Genomic DNA, 19,578 nt, shown 5'->3' on the forward strand with positions numbered 1-19,578 from the left:
TATATATTACACAACTACCCAGGATACTATACATTTATACATACATGATCCCTAAATACAAAAGTAATATTACAACTATTCTAAACCTTCCGACAATATATGACTATACTGGTTACTTATCTCCGGTAAATTTGTTAAACATTGAGAGGGTAAGAGGTGATGCTTAGTGAGTTCAATAATAGATACAAAGTAACGTTATGCCATATATATATATATATATATATATATATATATATATATATATATATATATATATATATATATATATATATATATACTTCAATATGTCAGAAGCAATGAGGAACAAGGAACAACAAAGGCATATGTGAATCATGTGGCATACTTTTCATATCAATCATTGATTTGATTCAAAGATATATAATCAATGAGACATAACAGTTTCCATACTAGATACACATCAATAAAGCTTTGGCCAAAATGGCACAGAAGACATACACTTTCTGATTAAGCATTTTGGTAGATTTCAGGCTTTTTGTCCTGTCTAACCTTCTGCCAATGCCATAGAATAGAAATCATTCTCTTACGGAGACATGTTCTACATGGCTAGAGGCTACATACCAGTACCAATGTGAATCTAAGTCCTTTCACTGATCGCATGGTCAAAGGTATTTCTTTGCTATGAAAATAGCAAATAAAATAACATGGGTAAATAACCCAGAATAATAACTGTCACACCCCAAAACCAAGAACGGCAGAAACGTTCTGGGGCGGAGGACGTCATGTACAATATCACAACAATGAAAAGTAGTAAACAAGCAACAACATCATCCATTGCATTAATAATATAATTTTAATACAAGTGTTCTGTAAAATTATAATAGACACTAAAGTATAAATAAAATGAATGATGAGTCTTGATCGAGCTCCATCTTCTCTAAACCTTGCATCGGTACCTGTCTATGGTTGACCCGAGGATACAAGTTATTTTGAAAGAGAGTATAAGCTTTAAGGCTGGTGAGATCATAAGCATTTTAGTGTCTTAATTTGTATGTAAGTATTTGTATGTATATGAATTGTAAGTATTGAAAATGTATATGAATTGTAAGTATTGAAAATGTATATGAATTGTAAGTATAAAAATGTTTGTAAAACAACTGTAAACGTTTGAAAAACCCTAGAAATCCCTATGATTCCTACTATTATATAAGGGTGTCTTCTACCAAGACCTAACTGTTCTAAATGTAGTATTCTACCAAGACTTAACTGTTCTAAATGTTCGTTTCTTGTAAAAGTGTGTAATTTTCCCAAGTGTAACTATCATTAACAAAATATAGTTTGTATATTTAATGTTTAAGTGAAATGATCACTAAATATATGTAAAGGGTAAACTAATGTAGTACTATAGTGTTGTACTATAGGAACTACTGCTGTACTAACTACCTTAAACCGGATTTATATTAAGGTATCATGTGATTAATTGTACCATACTATCGACTAGGTAACAACGACAAATGTAGGTCATAAAAAGGTATGACGTTTGGCACCCGCAGACCTGCAGGTGCGGCTGTAGCTAGCAGCAAGGTGTAGGATAGTCAATCCAGTATAGATCTATACGCAAACTCACGCTCTTCCTCCAAGAGACTCTGGCTACAACTCGGGCCATGACATTGAAGTCATGCTCCGATATAGTGGATCACAATTTTGTTAATGTATTCATGTATATGTAATGTATTGTTAATCGTTCTACGTATGCTAGCTGTAATGTGTGTTCTCTCTCTATCTAGCAGGTATAATGATGTACTGTAATGTTCTGCATGTGCTAGCTGTAATGTATGTTCTCTCTTTATCTAGCATGTATAATAATGTACTGTGTGTACTAGCTGTAATGTATGTTCTCTCTATCTAGCAAGTATTGACTCATGAATGAACTGACTCATTGTATGATATCGCGTTCTAGAAATAGTTCAAGTATCTTCCTAAACTACCTATATGGTAGCTTACTAGTAATTTAACTGGTACGTATGAACATGGATGTATACCCTTGCTACCCAAGGGCATTGGATGAACTGGAAGGACCTTTATGACTATATATGCACACATGATATATAACTAATTTTTAAACAACCTTCGGACGGGTACCCGATACCCCACCAGACCACATCTCAAGCGCGAAAAGGAAATAGGGTGGATAGCCTTCCTAAGTCTTTTAAACATTCCTCATATAACTATACATACATAGGCATGCAATTTATAATATAAAAGCATAAAGTAAGTTTTTTAAAACCTTAATTTGAACATAATTATTTTCTAAGAAAAGATCGACTAGATGTCAATCTGTAAAACGGTTTGAAGGCATGGGTTTGATAAAATAGTTTAAGTATAAAGAAACATTTGTTTGAAACACAATTTTAAGTGAGTTTCAAATGAAACATACAAAGTAAAATGTACAGTTTAATAAGGAGTTTTAAACATATAAAGTGTTTATGAAAAACATTTGAAGGAAACTGTTTGGTAAAACGGCTAATGAGTAGCCAATCATTTGAATGTTGCTTACTAATCACATGTGATTGATATAGTAACTTGCATGATTCTACTTGTATCCCCCCCCCCCCATAAAACATTTAAAAATAGTTAAAACATTGATTAAGGGGTATGAACTCACATATTGTGGGTGATACAAATGAACTGAAGAGGTAGGACTGCTAGGTGTCAAGTGAAGTCTTGAACACACTCTATGATCCTAGTTAACATATAATATCACATATATGTAAAAAAGTAGTCTATAAACAACTAATAAACAAGTCAAGACACCCTAGGACATGCTAAACACCTTTATCAAGTGTTATTAGCCTCTAGGATTGCATCTAAGTGTTTGTAGGGGAAGCTATTGTGTGTAAGGCTCAAGGAAAACTCCACCATGAGGTTCACGGCCCTAATGATCCTACTAAATGAGTTTACGGTCGTAAACTCATGAGTTTACGGTCGTAAACTCATGAGTTTACGGCCGTAATCTCATACTTATGTTACCATTTGTTGTGTGATGCTCTATAAGGCCCTAAGAAGCATTTCTACTTAATGGCTTGGTCCATGGAAGAGTTTAGGGCATTAAATAACTCCTTTTAGGAGTTTACGGCCCTGGGACCAAATCCCATGGAGATTACGGCCGTAATCTCCCTTGGATGGGTGTTTGTGGTGTTTTCAAGTCCCTAATTTAACTAGGAACTAAACTACGCTTTTGTACAAGGCTTTAGAAGAGTTTATAGCACCATTTGGCACTATTGTTAGGAGTTCACGGCCCTGGAACTTCTTGGGCCATGAACACCTTACTCTTGGTGTTCTAATGGTGTTTTCTAGTCCTAAACTCATTAGGGTACATGTCTAAACTAGTCTCTTGGCTTAAGGAAGGCTTTTAGGGTGTTTTGGTACCTAAAAATGGAGTTCACGGCACAAGAACATCCTTGGCCGTGAACTCACCTCTAGCCTTTGTTTCTTAATGATTTTGTGGTCTAAACATGTCATGGTAGTTTCTAGGTTGAGTTCCAAGGCTTGGAGGGACATTAGGCACACTTTGGCCCTTATAAAAGAGTTTACTCCCCAAGGTGTTCTTGGGCGGTAAACTCTCGGATCTTAGTGTTTTCCTATGATTTCTAGTGTATTATGCATATAAGCAGCTTTAAAACAACACTAGATAGAAGTACTCACTTTCCGGAATGAAAGTCCGAAGATCCTTGAGAGTGAATTCGGCTTTTCTCTAGTTGGAAATGTAACTAATGAATAAATATGGTTCAGAATCCTATATATAGTCCTGGGATTTTTGGCAAAAAATATTTTATTCACGAAATGAACTCTAATATCATAGGGTTTTGAAATAACAGTGTTGCACAAAACCCTAGTGCATCTACTCTCCTGATATCTCCTTAAGTGTAAATCCTGAAATACTCAAACTTATACCCAAAAGTCTGGAAATTCTCTATAACTGATCTAACTTCTATTGCTTTGATATGGTTTGTACGGAATAGAAATTTCGGGTTGTCACAATAACACTGAAAAGAACATAACAGATATAAGACATAACATATAATTGTTCCTATATATTAAACTCTCTTTGAAATAATTGGGGGTTAAAATAGTAATTTGTGCAGCACTTCGTTCCTATAAATAGCTTTCTTCTATAAAAACAGGGAGCTTTCTTGAAAACCGGGCTCTGCAAAGGTAGAGCTTCAAACCGAGAAGATAAATTTCTCGGGCTCTTCGGGCACTTCGAGGCATGTTTCGGTTGCTAAAATTGATATTGGGGCTTCCGGGGATGTCAAAATAGTTAAAATATGGAATTAGGGGTGAAAAAGGGCAAATTCCCAAAACTACCTGGGTAGGCTCACAGCCTTCCTATTTATAGGGCAAAATTTTCGAGGGTCGGATCCGAGGCTAGCTGAGTCAGCAGGTGCAAAGGCCACGCGGCAGCAAGAGCTCAGTTCGGACGCTAGACGTCACGCATGCGAGGAGGCCAGGTGGAGGGAGCGAGCTCGGACACGCGGCTGGCGCTGCGAGGCTCGGACGAAGTTGCGACACGTGTCGGCTGCTGCACCGGAACAAGTTACGACGTCGGACACGGGGCGTGATTCGGGTGAGGGCGACGTGGCCGGTTCCAGATAAGGCTTATCAATGCGATTTTTCTCGGATTTTGTGCCAAAATATTCTAAAATTCATAACTTTCACATACGAGCTCCGTTTTTGAGGTTCTTTATATGCACGCATGGGCGGGTATATTTTCTACAACTTTCGTTTAGACTTCGTCGGCTAATTTTGAATTTATTTTTAATATTATTATTTTTAACAGACCGGGACAGGAAAATCCGTTAAAAATTTATAACTTCTTCATCTGACGTTTGTTTTCGTCAGACTTTTTACCGTTGTACTACTAATAACGAGATCTTCAATTCTTGTTTAGGTTGTGTTGGCTAAAAATCACTTGATCTAAAATTCGAGTTTTTAGTTGTCTACTGCTAAGCTGAAACTTAGAAAAATCATAATTTACTCATACGAAGTCAGATTTTGGCGTTCTTTTTATCGAACTTCTTGGTTTAACGAATACTACAACTTTCATTTAGATCACTAAGGCTAAAAATTAGTTTATCAAAAACTCACTTTTTACGTCATTCGGCGTCATCCCGGTTTTGTCGCGGATCTTCGATTGGTCATAACTTCTTCGTTATAACTCGGATTTCGACGAGGTTTTCGCCTACAAGTTTCTAACGAGATTATTTACAACTTTAAATAATAAAATTTTACTTATTTCAAATTTTATATTTTCACTAAATTTCATTATTTTGCTTTTAATTTGAATCTCATAAGACTTCCAATATTTTCTGAGTGATTCTAAACATAGTTTTACTTCATTTCTAGTAAAAACTATTTGTTAGAACTCAACACTCAATTTCACATAATATTTCATAATATTTTGCTCTTTTATAATTTACAATACACAATTTCAAAACGTGTATATTACAAATACGTCCTCCTTTTGAGGATTTCGTCCCCAAAATCACAACGATTAAAACAAATGGGGATACTTTGCTCTTATTTCATTCTTATTCTCCCAAATATAATTTGGGACTTGATGGTGTTTCCACTTGACAAGCACCAACTTCATTTCTTTATTACGTAGATTAGTCGTTCATTTATTTATGATCTTTTCAGGTTTCTCTACATATCTTAACTTATTATCCAATTTCTCTTAGGATAATGGAATCGTTTCATCATATATGCTCAAGAATTTGCACAGATAACTCACATGAAATACATCATGAATACCTGCCAAATCTTCAGGCAATTCCAAGCGGTATGCTTGTTTACCAATCCCCTGGATAATTTTGAAAAGTCCAACAAATTTAGGATTCAATCTCCTTTTCTTCTCAAATTTCATAATACCTTTCCATAGGGTTACCTTCAATATCACCCACTTGGAATTTTATGGATCGTCTCCTCCATTTCTACATAGGACTTTTGTCGATCCTGGTCTACTTTCATTCTTTCTTGTATAATTTGATTCTTATAAGTGGTGTCTCGAATCATTTCAGGGCCTCTAAGGATCTTCTGTCCTACATCACGCCAACATAATGGAGTAAGGCATTTACGACCATATAATGCTTCATATGATGGCATTTTGATTGAAGTGTGGTAAATGTTATTATACGAAAATTCTACAAGAACAAGTACTTGTCCCAGTTACCACCGAATTCTAAGACACATGCACGAAGCATATCTTCTACTGTTTGGATAGTTCTCTCTGTTTGACTATCTGTCTGGGGATGATAAGTTGTGCTGAGAGCAACTCGAGATCCCAATTCATGTTTCATACTCACCCAAAAGTGAGAAGTTAAGCGAGTATCACGATCAGAAATAATCTTTAGTGGCACTGCATGTCTCGCGACGATTTTGTCTAAGTAAACTTGTGCATATTTCTCCATTATAACCGTTGTATGTATGGCGAGAAAATATGCACTCTTTGTCAGCTGGTCCACAATTACCCAAATGCTATCATTCTATATAGCAGTCTTTGGCAATTAGAGGAGCACCAGGCATAAGGTCAATTTGGAATTTTGCTTGTCTATCCGGGGTAGTCCAGGCAATTCGTCAAGAAGATCATCAATATTTTCATTAATAATGGAAACATTATTTACAATTTTCTTCCCCTTTCTTGAAATATCAACTACATTAGCCGGATAAGTATAATATCCCTTTGATATAAATTTAAGAGTTTTTAAGAAAGAAGTTATTATTTTCAACGTAGACATAAATAGAATCCTCTTCTTCGATAGGGAGGCATACTATCTCTTCGTAGCACAAGAGTTTTGCGTGACTCTTTGACAACCAATCCATGCCGAGAATAATATCAAAGTGGAGCAAGGAGAGAGGAATTAGGTTAGCAAGAAGATTATAACGTTTAATTCCTATGACACTATCCCTATAGACTTTATCAGCAAGTAATGATATGCTTCCTATGTTATTTATATGAAATGATTGGACAATTGCGTAACAAGAAATTCGAAAAGAATGTGCGAATTTATAAGGCACGAAAGAATCTGAGGCATCACAATCAAATAAGATGTGAGAAGATATAGAGTTTACGAGAAAATTATTAGTCATAACATTTGAGTCCTAACTTACATCCTCTGTGGTAATCTAAAATGTACGATATTTAACTTTTGGTTTTCCAAACGATTGTCAAACTCTTCAAACTTCTTAGTTACTAGCCGTGCTCAAACCTGCACACGCTCATCATTCTCTGTTGGGCCTTCGATCCTAATCTTTGAGTTAAAACTCAATTCTCATTGCAGACTCCTTCTCATTCTTGGTTTATAGACTAAACCCAAGATAAGGTCTTTACTTTTGCTATCACAACAACTCGAATGGTCCTATTCTAATGACCTTTGATTTTATAACGCACAAGACACATAACGAATCAAACTCTTGTATTAGAATCATATCGAATAAATTGAGCTGATGGAATAGAGAAAACAAAAAGAGTTTGATCAACACGTGGATGCTTCAGAGCAGAAAGAATAGCACCACGTATCTCTAATTCGTGCTTTTGGATATACAAATCAGTTTTGTCAAATAACAGAATATTCCGATTGATTATGAAATCATGGATTTCATACTGTAATCCTTCCATGAATAACTAAATTCTTCATCATCTTCGTAACAGGTAACATTTCTAGTTAATTTTTGCTCAATTATTTAATGAATATTGTTATATTTCTATCGACCATCTCGACCATCTCCTTCTTGACTGAAGATTCGTCATTACTCAATACATGGCTTTCTAAACCAAACTACTCCCTCTTTGTAGATTTATATCAATCGGACTCAATTCTTTATGACATTAAGATTTGAACAATAATTATCTTCTTAGTCATTACCGAAATGAAGGTAACGACACACATGAATAAATCGGAATCATTTACTAGCTTCTTGGTAACCTTGTGACTTTCCATGATCCAAGCGTGAGTCATGTGCTTCCAATAGTATAGGCCTCTACTACCATTCACACCTGCTCATACTCATCCCAAGTATTGTCTCGCAGTTTTCCAAGTCACCATTCAAAATCACAAAACAACTTATCACACATGAATGTGTTCAAACGAATACATACAACAATTTCTCCTAGACTCAACTAGGGTTTTCGCGTTTTTATCAAACATATCTTGGATTACTGTTGTTGGGTCAAAAATATGGTTTATATTTTGCTTTTCTAGGAAATTGTGTTTTTCTATAATATTTTATGAGTTTACGGTCAGGTTTAAGGCCAGGTGGGTGTTTACGGCCGTAAACAGGTTTACGGTCGTAAACCCTGTTTACGGCCCAGCTGTAAACCCATTTACGGCCCATGTTTCTCATGCATATATATAGGGGTGAGGGGTGTGAGGAATAGCTTGGTGAACACTAGAGGAGCTTAAGTGTGTGCATTTGAAGGTGTTCTAGAGAGAGAGAAAAGAGAGTGTGTGTTAGTGTGTGTGAATCTTGTATCCAGATCTTCATTCATATCAATACATACAAGATTCATCATCATCTTCTTCTCTTTCTCTTTTATTTGATCTGACATCATCCGTTTGATTGGGATTCCGCACCATCAAACGGATCTGATTGATACACAGGCATTTTTGGGGACTTATAATTGGTATCAGAGCTTGGATTGTATTAGTCAATTTTGTCAGATCTGTAGCCGATTTGATCTTATTTTGGAAAAATTCTTGCGTTTTTGGATAGATCTCTGAAAATTAGGGGGGTTTGTTCTTCGCGTTTTTCGTAAAAACGAGTTTTTGATTGAGTTTTGGAGTAAAAATGGTGAAAAACGTCGTTTTTTTCGCGATCTGAAGTTGTGTTTACGGTCGTTGAAGAGTTTACGGTCCGGAGTTTACAACCGTGAACGTGTTTACGGTCGCCGGAGTTTACTGTCGGCGGCTTGCGGCTCGAAGTATACGGCTCGGCGGTTTGCGGTGGCGGTTGGGATCGTCTGCGCCTCGGCTCGGAATTCAGATTGGTGGATCGCGGCTTGGAGGATGGCTCGGCTCAGCAGCAACAAGATTCGCATCAGCGCTTCAATAAAAAAAAGAAACGGAAATTGGGGGTGTCGTGGATCGAACCCGGGACCTCTGGTTAACCATCACAGCGCTTTACCAACTCGTCTAGCTGACAACTTGCTTCATTCCTTCGAAAATTAATTCATAAAGTTTCGTTCTCGGTTCCAAACTTTTGCAAATTTAACACTTTTAACCCCAAAAATCAATTTTCTTTATTTTAAAATTCCATTTTCATCCCAAAAATTTAGTTTTTAATTTTTGACTTTATTTTTTAACTTTTGACCTTAAAATTTTGACTTTGACTTTTAAAATTTGACCTTTGACTTTAAACTTTGACTTTCTCGTTTGACTTTTAAATTTTCAAATTTAGCTTTTCGGTTTGACTTTTAAGTTTGACTGTTTAAGTTTGACTTTTGAGTTTGACTTTTTAAATTTGACTTTTAAGGTTAACTTTTGAGGTTTATAGTCAAAGGGCATTTTTAAATTTAAGTTGTACTTCTAATTGTCTTTTTAAATGGTTTTTGAGGTCTACAAGGGAATTGAAGACATGAAAGAGAGTCGTCAGGATATGTTAAGACAAAATTTCAACATGTTCGATTATATCTCTGGAGAAACCCTAGAAGCTCAGTTGCAGCGATTTACCACACTCACTACTGAGATGAATATAGCTGGGATCTTCTTGACGAAATCTTAGATAAACAAAAAGCTGCTGAATGCACTTCCGAAATCGTGGGATATGAATGTGGCTGACATCAAGAAGACAAAAGATCTCAATCGTCTTAGTCTTGCTGATATAATTGAAGAACTTGACGTTTTGAATTGTCGAAAAACAATGAGCTCCGCAAACATTCCGGTCAATGAAGTTTCATGTTCTCAATCATGTGAAGTTTCATGTTCTCAATCATGTGAAGCTACGATTAAACTTCTTCGTGAACATAATGATTTATTAAAAAGGGAAGTTGAGGACCTAAGATATGAAGGATATGAACTTAGGAAAGGACAGAAACCCCTGAAGGCCCAGTTAGAAACAAAAATAAATGATTTTAAGAGAATTCAGACAGAATATAGTGAAAAATGTGAACTTTATGACTATATTAATAGACAACTTGATGTTGTAACCGAAGAACTTGACGCTTTGAAAATTAAGTGTGGAAAAACAAATGTTAGTTTCAAAAATTATACTGCGTCAAGTAAGACAGTCGAGTCCTTATTTGAACCCCAATTAAAATTCAAAGATAATCAAAACAAGGGTCTAGGGTATGATAGTGTTCCTCCACCTTTCAATCATAACTACACATCCATCCCTACGACACAGGATGAAATTGACAGGGAGGCACATCTTCAATATGGCAAACCAGCTGGATTTGTGTCAGGAGGTATTCAGGTTGAAAATACTAATGTTTCTGCCTCATGTGCAGGTAAAGTAGCAGAAAATGAGAACAAGGAGAAAACCATTGAACAAACCAACATCTCCTTGAACTCTGAATCTGTTGCTTCGAACTTAGCTATTTCTGATCAACCTGTTGTTGAGAAATACATGCCACCAATTCCAGCGAAACAGAGTGCCTCCTGCAATTTTGTTTGTGGGAACAATAAGAGACAAGGCAAGGTTACGCCACGAGGGGCAGGAAGAAACAACTTCACAGTGAATAAAATGACATGTTTTCACTGTGGAACACCTGGACACATTGCCAGAAACTGTCCAAATCATGCATACGTTCCTTACTATGCACAAGGCTGGCAGAACGCGCTAAGAGGGAGATACTTCAAGAGAAACCCCACAAGGTCATGTTCAGACCATGATGACGGGAAATCTGGAATGCGTAGAAGGCCAAGAATCAAACCCACAAGGACAAGAATCCGAATCCCATGGGCAAGAAGGGAATGTCGGCCAAGAAGCCCAATCCAAGAGATGCTACAGTGAAACAAAGACCGGTTTGGTCAAAGTCATCTCAACGGCCGACATCAAGATCAAAAACAAGTACTGAGCCACCCATCGGATCAACAAAGAAATGGGTCAAACCCAACTACAAATGGGTTCCAAAGGCTCACTCTCCCAAATCTTCTAACGATTCTAATATTTCTTCATCTTCTGTTTATGATAAACAGGATATGTCATGGGAGAGAGTACCGTGCAAGGATGAAAATGGTCAACCCAGTTTCAAAATGGACTGGGTTCCAAAGACTAACTAATCCCGCTCTGTGTCGGAGCAGCTATGGAGGCATATCATCAGACTTCGGTTTGTTGCTAGTGGCTGTTCCAGGCACATGATATGAGGCATCTCTCAACTGTACAACACTCAGAACTTTGTTTGAGAGTATGTGCCCTTTGCGGGAAGGGAAGAAAGGAAGGGATCACACACCGGATTAGTGCTTAATGACATGAAGAATTTTCGGATTTGTTCTGAGATTACACGTGCTTTTCTCAGACCTTCTGGATGCAAATTCAATCTGCGACTTACGGTTTGAGTTTTCTTCTCTATACTCTTCAGTTTTTCTTAAGCTGATTCGCTTTAAAGACTAATTTTTTTAGGATAGTTTAAATTTGCGCATTTACTTTTGTTTCTCTCATATGCACAAATTTAGGGGAAAAAATACAAAACAAAAATTAGAAAATTTTAAAAAATCCAAAAACATTAGAAAATCAAAAAATCAAAAAAGTGTTGCATAAAGTTTTGCTTGTTGATGAAGGACTGGGAAGTGATATTATCAAGTGATAACATGCAATCTAAGTCTGCGTAATGTACCCGAAGTTGAAGGGTCTATGCTCTGGTTTGATGCGTTAATAGGCACGAAAGATTCTAAATGGACATGACTAGGCAGTGTTGAACTTGGGAAATTTATAGACTTGACAAATCTTGACCTAGTTAGATACGTGTAGCTTGACAATACGACGCTTGGATAGGTTGAGCAGGGAGATATATATGGGAATCTACTGGTCACATTAAAGAACCTGTACTTGGAACCGTGGATTAACTTTTCCTTGATGTGCGGATTCTGTCCTTAATTCCGGTATTGATGGGGCAACTGGTGAATTCCGATAAATTAGGTCTGTAGAAGGTTATATTCTTTCTTTCTATCTGTTAGTCATATGTTACCTCCTCTGTGTGACTCAAAATTCGACCTAGACTGTAACATATGCAACTCTATTTCCCTGCATCTTCTATCTATGCAATTCTTTCTATCTGTTAACCATATACTGTCTCCTTTGCGTGACTAACAATTCGACCTGGTACACAGTATATGCACCATTCTACTTCTCAATCCCTCTAAAACTTCAGTTAGGAAAAGATCCGACCTGGGTGTATAGCATATGCATTCTAAATGTATCCTCTCTTTTTATAATTGTCTGCTCACCTGATGTAAGGAGTATTCTGGAAGTCCTTGATTACTGGGACATATCAAGAAGCGGGAAACATGTTCCAGTACAATTAAAATTGAACACTCATAGATTGTCTATAGATCTCGCTGCTCAATTTAGGTGGACAACAATATCCCTGGTCGTCGTCAGCTGAATGGTCATTAAGATATAGCATCTAGGAACTTAGGATCACTTTGTCTTGTAACTAATAGCATGTCCTAAATCTGTCACAATTTTTTGTGTTTAAGTGGACCACAATACCGACGATCGACCAGAGAAAGACGTGAAGATGAACGGTACCGACATTTGGATTAAGATTGTCTAAAAACTTTGATCCAAATCATTCTTAAAGTTAGATATTATTTTATTTTGGTTACATTTGTCCATAGTTTTCTTCTAATTTAAATATTAGGGGAGAATTAAAAAAAATCTTAAAAACCAAACAAAAATCAGAAAATAAAAAAAATAGTGTTATTTCTGTATTATTTCTTTTTCAGAAAATATGAAAAATCCAAATATATATATATATATATATATATATATATATATATATATATATATATATATATATATATATATATATATATATATATTGTGTGTGTGTGCTAAATTTTTCTTTTAGTTTTGTTTTGTCTTCAAAAGTTAATTCAGGTGTAGATGAGACTCACGGAGTTTGTTTCAAAAATTTATGAGCCAAGGCTTCATTTGTGAGCATCGAAGAATTCGCATTCGAAGGAGCAAGAAATGAAGATTATTCTTTCGACATTCAATCCTTCAACCCCAAAAGAAAGGTCAAGCTCACTTGAAGATTATGTGACAGATTGTTGGGTTAAAAATATAGTTTATACTTTGCTTTTCTGGGCAATTGTGTTTTTCTGTAATATTTTATGAGTTTACGGTCAGGTTTACGGCCATGTGGATGTTTACGGCTGTAAACCCTGTTTACGGCCCATGTTTCTCATGTGTATATATATATATATATATATATATATATATATATATATATATATATATATATATATCTATATATGTATAGGGGTAAGGGGTGTGAAGAATAGATCGATGAACACTAGAGGAGCTTAAGTGTGTGCATTTGAAGGTGCTCTAGAGAGAGAGAAAAGAGAGTGTGTGTTAGTGTGTGAATCTTGTATCTAGATCTTCATTCATATCAATACATACAATATTCATCATTATCTTCTTCTCCTTCTCTTCTATTTGATCTGACATCATCCGATTGATTGGGATTACGCACCATCAAACGGATCTGATTGATACACAGACATTTTTGGGGACTTACACTTATACTCGTCTTCTAAGATTCTTCTCATGCATATGCTCAATCTAGTATATTCTAATACTTTTTCATAGGTTGATAGAATTTTACTTCTAATTCTTCATATAAATTCTTTCTCGGGTAGTGTATACTATTCATTTCCTTCAAAATGGGAGAATAAATGGGGTAAGGTTGAAGAGGAATGGGGGGAGAAATAAAGGATAAAATAGAGAATGAAAGTGGCTTGGAGATGCTCTGATAGTTATCATTCAAAAAGACCAAAATACAGGTTTTAAGAGAAAATCAGAACTAAAAATCTAATGTTGCTTGCATTTTATTTTTTATACGACATTGATTTTAATTGGGATAAAAACAATTAGTTAAGGATGGAAAAAGCAACCATATAAAGAATACAATCAACTGAAAGCAATCGAAATGCATTTGGGTTTGACATGTTTTTACATATAATCGATGAAATATAATGAATATGTATATCATGTCATATTTTTAGATGGCCATTTCTTTTAAAAATTCTTAAATTTGGTTTTATTTGAAAAGTAATTAATAATATAAATGTTTTTATAAATATAAAAATAATATAAATTTTTTCTGCATATATATATAATTGGTTGGCTTTTTATGTATTTTTTTATTTTTTTTCCGATAAAATCCGATAGGTTAATAGATATGAATATGATGTGAAGGACGATGGTCGTATGTTTGTTGACAAGGATATTGGAAATTTTGATAGTGCCTATATGGAAATTTCCTTATTCTTTCATCCGTTGGTCATGAATCCAAAAATCATATATATAGCTAATTGGTTGTTACTAGACGCCATATCAAAAGCTACTTGCTCCCACTATAGGATAGTCAGTAAGCTTGCTTTTCGGAAGATCATAGTTTTATATCTAACAAATAAACTACTGCTTATTATTATTTCTAACAATGCCAAGACATATGAAAACGAAATCCAAGATTCAGCGAACTTGCTCAGATAAGTAAACAGTAGCGGAATGCAAGTAATAGAACTAGAGGGGTCGAAACTAATACTTCCAAACTAGTTAAAACAACTTTACACCTTTATATATATATATATATATATATATATATATATATATATATATATATATATATATATATATATATATATATATATATATATATATATATATATATATATATAAAGGATGTGTGATTTTTAAATAAAATGGGAACAAAGTGATTGGATCAAAGACAAGTTGGCAAATTGGAAGGTTAAATTGTTTTCAATTGGAGGTCGTCAGACTCTTATCAAAATCAGCTTTGGGAAGTCTTGACATCTATTTTATGTCGATTTTTAAAGTATAAGGTTGGTAGAGGAGATAAAGCTCGTTTCTGGATCAATACATGGCTTGTCGATCAACAATTAACACACCGTTTTAATAGGATGTTCTAATTGGAAACATATAGAGATTGTAAAGTATGTGACCGTTTCTCAGAGGGTGAATGGTAATGTAATTGCATGAAATATATGTATTACATAAGGTGTTCTTGAAGAGTAGCTTAATGAGTTTCTCATCGAACTACACAACGTATCCTTATCTTCAAAAACATATACATGGTGGTGGAGCTTAAGTGATGTGGGTGACTTCTTATTAAGGACATCTAGGGTTTCACATGAAATGCCGATTAGGGTTAAGTAAGAAAACTTAACCCATTAAGGACTTAATCACTTAATGGTAGGACTGATTAATGTCTGACTTAGTCATTCTCGGGTGAAATAATAACCCAATCAGTAGTCCAAATACGTGCCCGATCATTGTCCAAAATAGAGTTTCTCGATTCTAGAGTTTTTCACATAAAATGATAACTAGGGTTAGTGTTCCACACTTAACCCTTTAAGGACTTAATCTATTAAGCCTAATATTGCATTAAGTTAATTGTAGGTGTAGTATTAAGTATTATTTCAAGTTTATTTAATAGTTTCAATGGAGGTACCGACCAACTCCAAAATTAGGGTTTCATGACATTAGGATTTTCTAAACCCTAATTAGGGTTTCCAACCCAAATACTAGCCAATTAGGTTCCAGGTTAGGGTTTTAGGTTAATTAGAGTTTAATAAGATCGACACCACCCACATACACCCCGGGCGATGATGGTCAATGGTGGTTCAAGGCGATAGCCACCACCTCACGCTGGTGGTAGTTATGATTTTAGGCCAAAAACAATGACAAAAGCATTACAAACATTTGTCCAAATATACACACATATACATACATCCACCCAAAGTGGCGGTTGGTGGTGGTAGTTTTGGGTTTTAGTATACTACAACATCCTATGGTGCACATACAACCCTAAATGCTTTGGATCTATGTTTTCTCTAATTATACATGCAATATTGTTTCCAAAGCATTAAGCCTACAACTAGCATGTTATTGACATAATCAACATAAAAATGAGTTAGGTGTTTACCTCTTTATGTAGTATGTAGAACTTGCTGTATTTGACCTTTAAGAACTTAGCACCAATAGTATGAATGCCTCAAATGAAATCACAACACACCTAGGAAAAATGATGACTTTTGAGAGAATATTCTTGTAACCAAAATCAACTCATGGAACTCCAAGGATCACTGGTGTGTCCCTTTAGATGCTAAAGGGCTTCTTATAAAGTGTGGCAAGATTAGGGTTACACCATGTAAACCCTAATGTGTATGACCTTCCATATTCCTTAGGTTCCATGAGACTAAACCTCCATGGATCATCCATGGGTTGTCACATGGGTTTAGGCCAACCTAAGGAATTATGGATCATTGGCCCACACAATAAGACTGGAGGATTTACCAAATCAACCCCTTATATTTAATTAGTTTATTTTGATCACAAAATTAATTCCAAATTAATTATTGATCAATACTAATTAAATAATATTATTTCATATTAATATATTAGAGCTTATAATATATTAACAAATCATAAATAACCTCTTCTCAAAAGTCCATCCTATCAAATTGTCTTGGTGATATGCAACTCAAACGGACCATGCTACTCTCGCGTCAAGTACATACCAATTATAGTTATGGGCTTACACACCTAATCCAATAGGTAGAATGGTGGCTGGAGGAGCAGAGGTATAAGGGTGGCGGTTGGAAGGATATGTTTAAGGTTAGGGTTAGCATGAATGAAACGAGGGGGAAGGGGCGCTAGGTTTAAATCTCGTCCCTTACAAACATAATTCCATTTTGTTGGGCATTAGGGTTGCATCATTAAGTCTTATTTTAATTATTCATTTATGTAAATGGGCTTGGGCTTGTCCACCCATCGTTTATTGGGGTTAGAGTATTTAAGGTGCATGCATGCACCGTGTTTCATACCTTTGGATCTATTCTTGTAACCCTAATCATGCCTCTACAGTAGCAATTCTTAATTCAGTTCTTCTCGGGCGGTGGCTATTAATCATTTAGCATATTTTGATCTATCATTGTGTTCATGTTTCTAATCTGTTTTGAATCTAATCGATCTTTTAAGGATTATTATCCTAACAATTGGTATCAGAGAAAGAGACTGTGTAATCTATGCACATCTTTTCTGTTTATAAAATCATTATGGTTTCCGTTAATATTGGATCTAGTTCAGCCGTTATCATCATTTCATTGACGTTAATTTGTGATCGTAATATTACCCTAAAACTACATCAGTTTACACGTCTGGTTCTTAATAGGTTTCAGGAGGGATGGGATCTTTGGCTCTCATTGCGAAAGGCAAGAAAGTAAAAGAGGATGGTTCAGATTCTGATCTTTCTGATTGTGAGCTTACAAAAGAAGAGTTTGCATTAATGGTGTCAAATCCGAAGCGTTATGTAAAGAAGAAGTTTCCGTCCAACAAGAACCAAAACTGGAAGGGAAGCTATAGTTCTGATAAGGCAAAAGAGGAGAGAACAAATATCTTACAAAAGGTAGAGGAAAAGAAGGAAAAAACTAACTGGTGACTCTGGCTATGATTGTAACTACTGTCATGGAAAAAATCACTTAGCTATAGAATGCATGCTGCGTAGGATGAATGAGAAGAAGGAAGGAGTAGACGATGAGACATACTATCTCCAAAATCTTAAGGAGATAATGAAGAAAAAGAACTCTGATAATACTATGCCTGCTTTAATTTTGCAGGAAAATGAAGCTGATGATGAATTTAGCAGGGTGGAAGTCTGGTCCATGGATTCTGAAGATGAGGAGGTTCACAGGCCAACTCATGGGAGAAGTTTCGTTGCAAAAGAAGAAGATTCGCATTCTGAGGAAGATGTTTCATAGTGACAAGCGATGTGTCACGTATGCGAGGCTACTCCACTGATAGTGGACATGGGAGTGATAGCTGCTTCGTTGCAAAACCAGTGTTTGAGCAAATCAGTGAATGTGATCAATTAATCAACAAGGTAAAATCTATACTTGAATCTCTCAATATTCCTATATCTAGATACGAAACTAAACTAAATGAATTAAAGTTCACATTTTCTAGTATCAGTAACAGTCTGAAACAAACTCGCTTGAAAAATTCTAACCTAACCGATCAAATCACCAGGGTTTCAGTAAAGAGTGAGGAGAGACATATATGGATAGTGAAGATTGAGTATCATTTTGCCAAGTCTATGGACGAGTTAATTTATTTTCAACGAGACAATTTAATGCTTTTGAAACAACGTAATATTTTTTGTTTGATTGCCAAAAGGCTTTATTCTAATATTACTCAATTGCATCTTGATTGTGAGATTGGTTAAAAACTCCATAAAATGATATTTCCCTTCTTTGAATTAAAGGAGGATGAGATCGATGCTGACTGTTCTAAGAGCGAATCCATCATCTCATCTGATGAAACTTCAGAAGCTTATTGGATAGGTCTGGAAAAAATTTAATCATTTATTTGGTCAAAAGACCACAAGAGCATACTAAAACAGCTTCTGGATGAAAATGACAAAAAGCTAATTAAATCTGATACTATGCAGAGGTTTGACTCATTGAGTACAAAGTTGAGTTCAGATAACAAACTTAATGCTGATGACACATCTAAATTTGACGATGGCAGTGATATGAGTGAAATATTTGTAGATGATGAGGTTGATTGCTCAGAGTTTGTTAAAAACGAATCTGATGTTGTGAAAGTCCCAATTTCTGAAAATTCTGTTGAATTCGCACGTCTTTCTGAAAATAATCCAAAGGTCTAAAAAGAAATTGCGACTGTCTTTCCAAAAGTCCAAACTATCCCTAACCAGGTTGTCAAAGTTAATGGGTTAAATAACAATCAACAGTCGAATTAACGTCCTTAGTCGAAGAACACAACGTAGATAGATGTGACGAGTACTTTTGGTCATCTCCTATCGATAATGCTGACGAAAGAGTTGGTCTCTCAGAAATACCTCATGGAGAGTAAAAGGAAGAGACATAGCAGAACCTTCAAACAATGTCAATTCCAGCTATGAGAAAGGAATTCCAAGTGGAACTATGAATATTCCTAGCGACACATCTTCAATGCAAAACGAAACTCCAGCAAGAAACCCAAGAGTGAAAGCTAACATTCGCAAATCCTCAGAATAGTTTGCAGCACATAAACGTCAAAGGAATGCTAGATACAACAAGAATCTTAAGGAAAGAAAGCAGTTCTGGTAGTCATGGAATCTAGACTTCATTCGTAAGGAAAAAGTCCATTCAAATGCGAATATATCATCATCTATGAAACCCAAGGTTTCGCATTATAAAACTTCTCATAAATCATTCATTCAAAATCATGCATCTAAGGTTTCGCAAGACATGAAGGGCAAATGAAAGATGGCTTTGAAGTCTAAACTTCCTCTGAAAAGATCCGAAGCAAACCTTAAGCAAGCTATGAAAAACTCTATTAAACAACAAATCCAGAATAATCAAAAGAAAT

Source organism: Lactuca sativa, chromosome 2 (assembly GCF_002870075.4).
Source record: "Lactuca sativa cultivar Salinas chromosome 2, Lsat_Salinas_v11, whole genome shotgun sequence".
Lineage (NCBI taxonomy): Eukaryota > Viridiplantae > Streptophyta > Magnoliopsida > Asterales > Asteraceae > Lactuca > Lactuca sativa.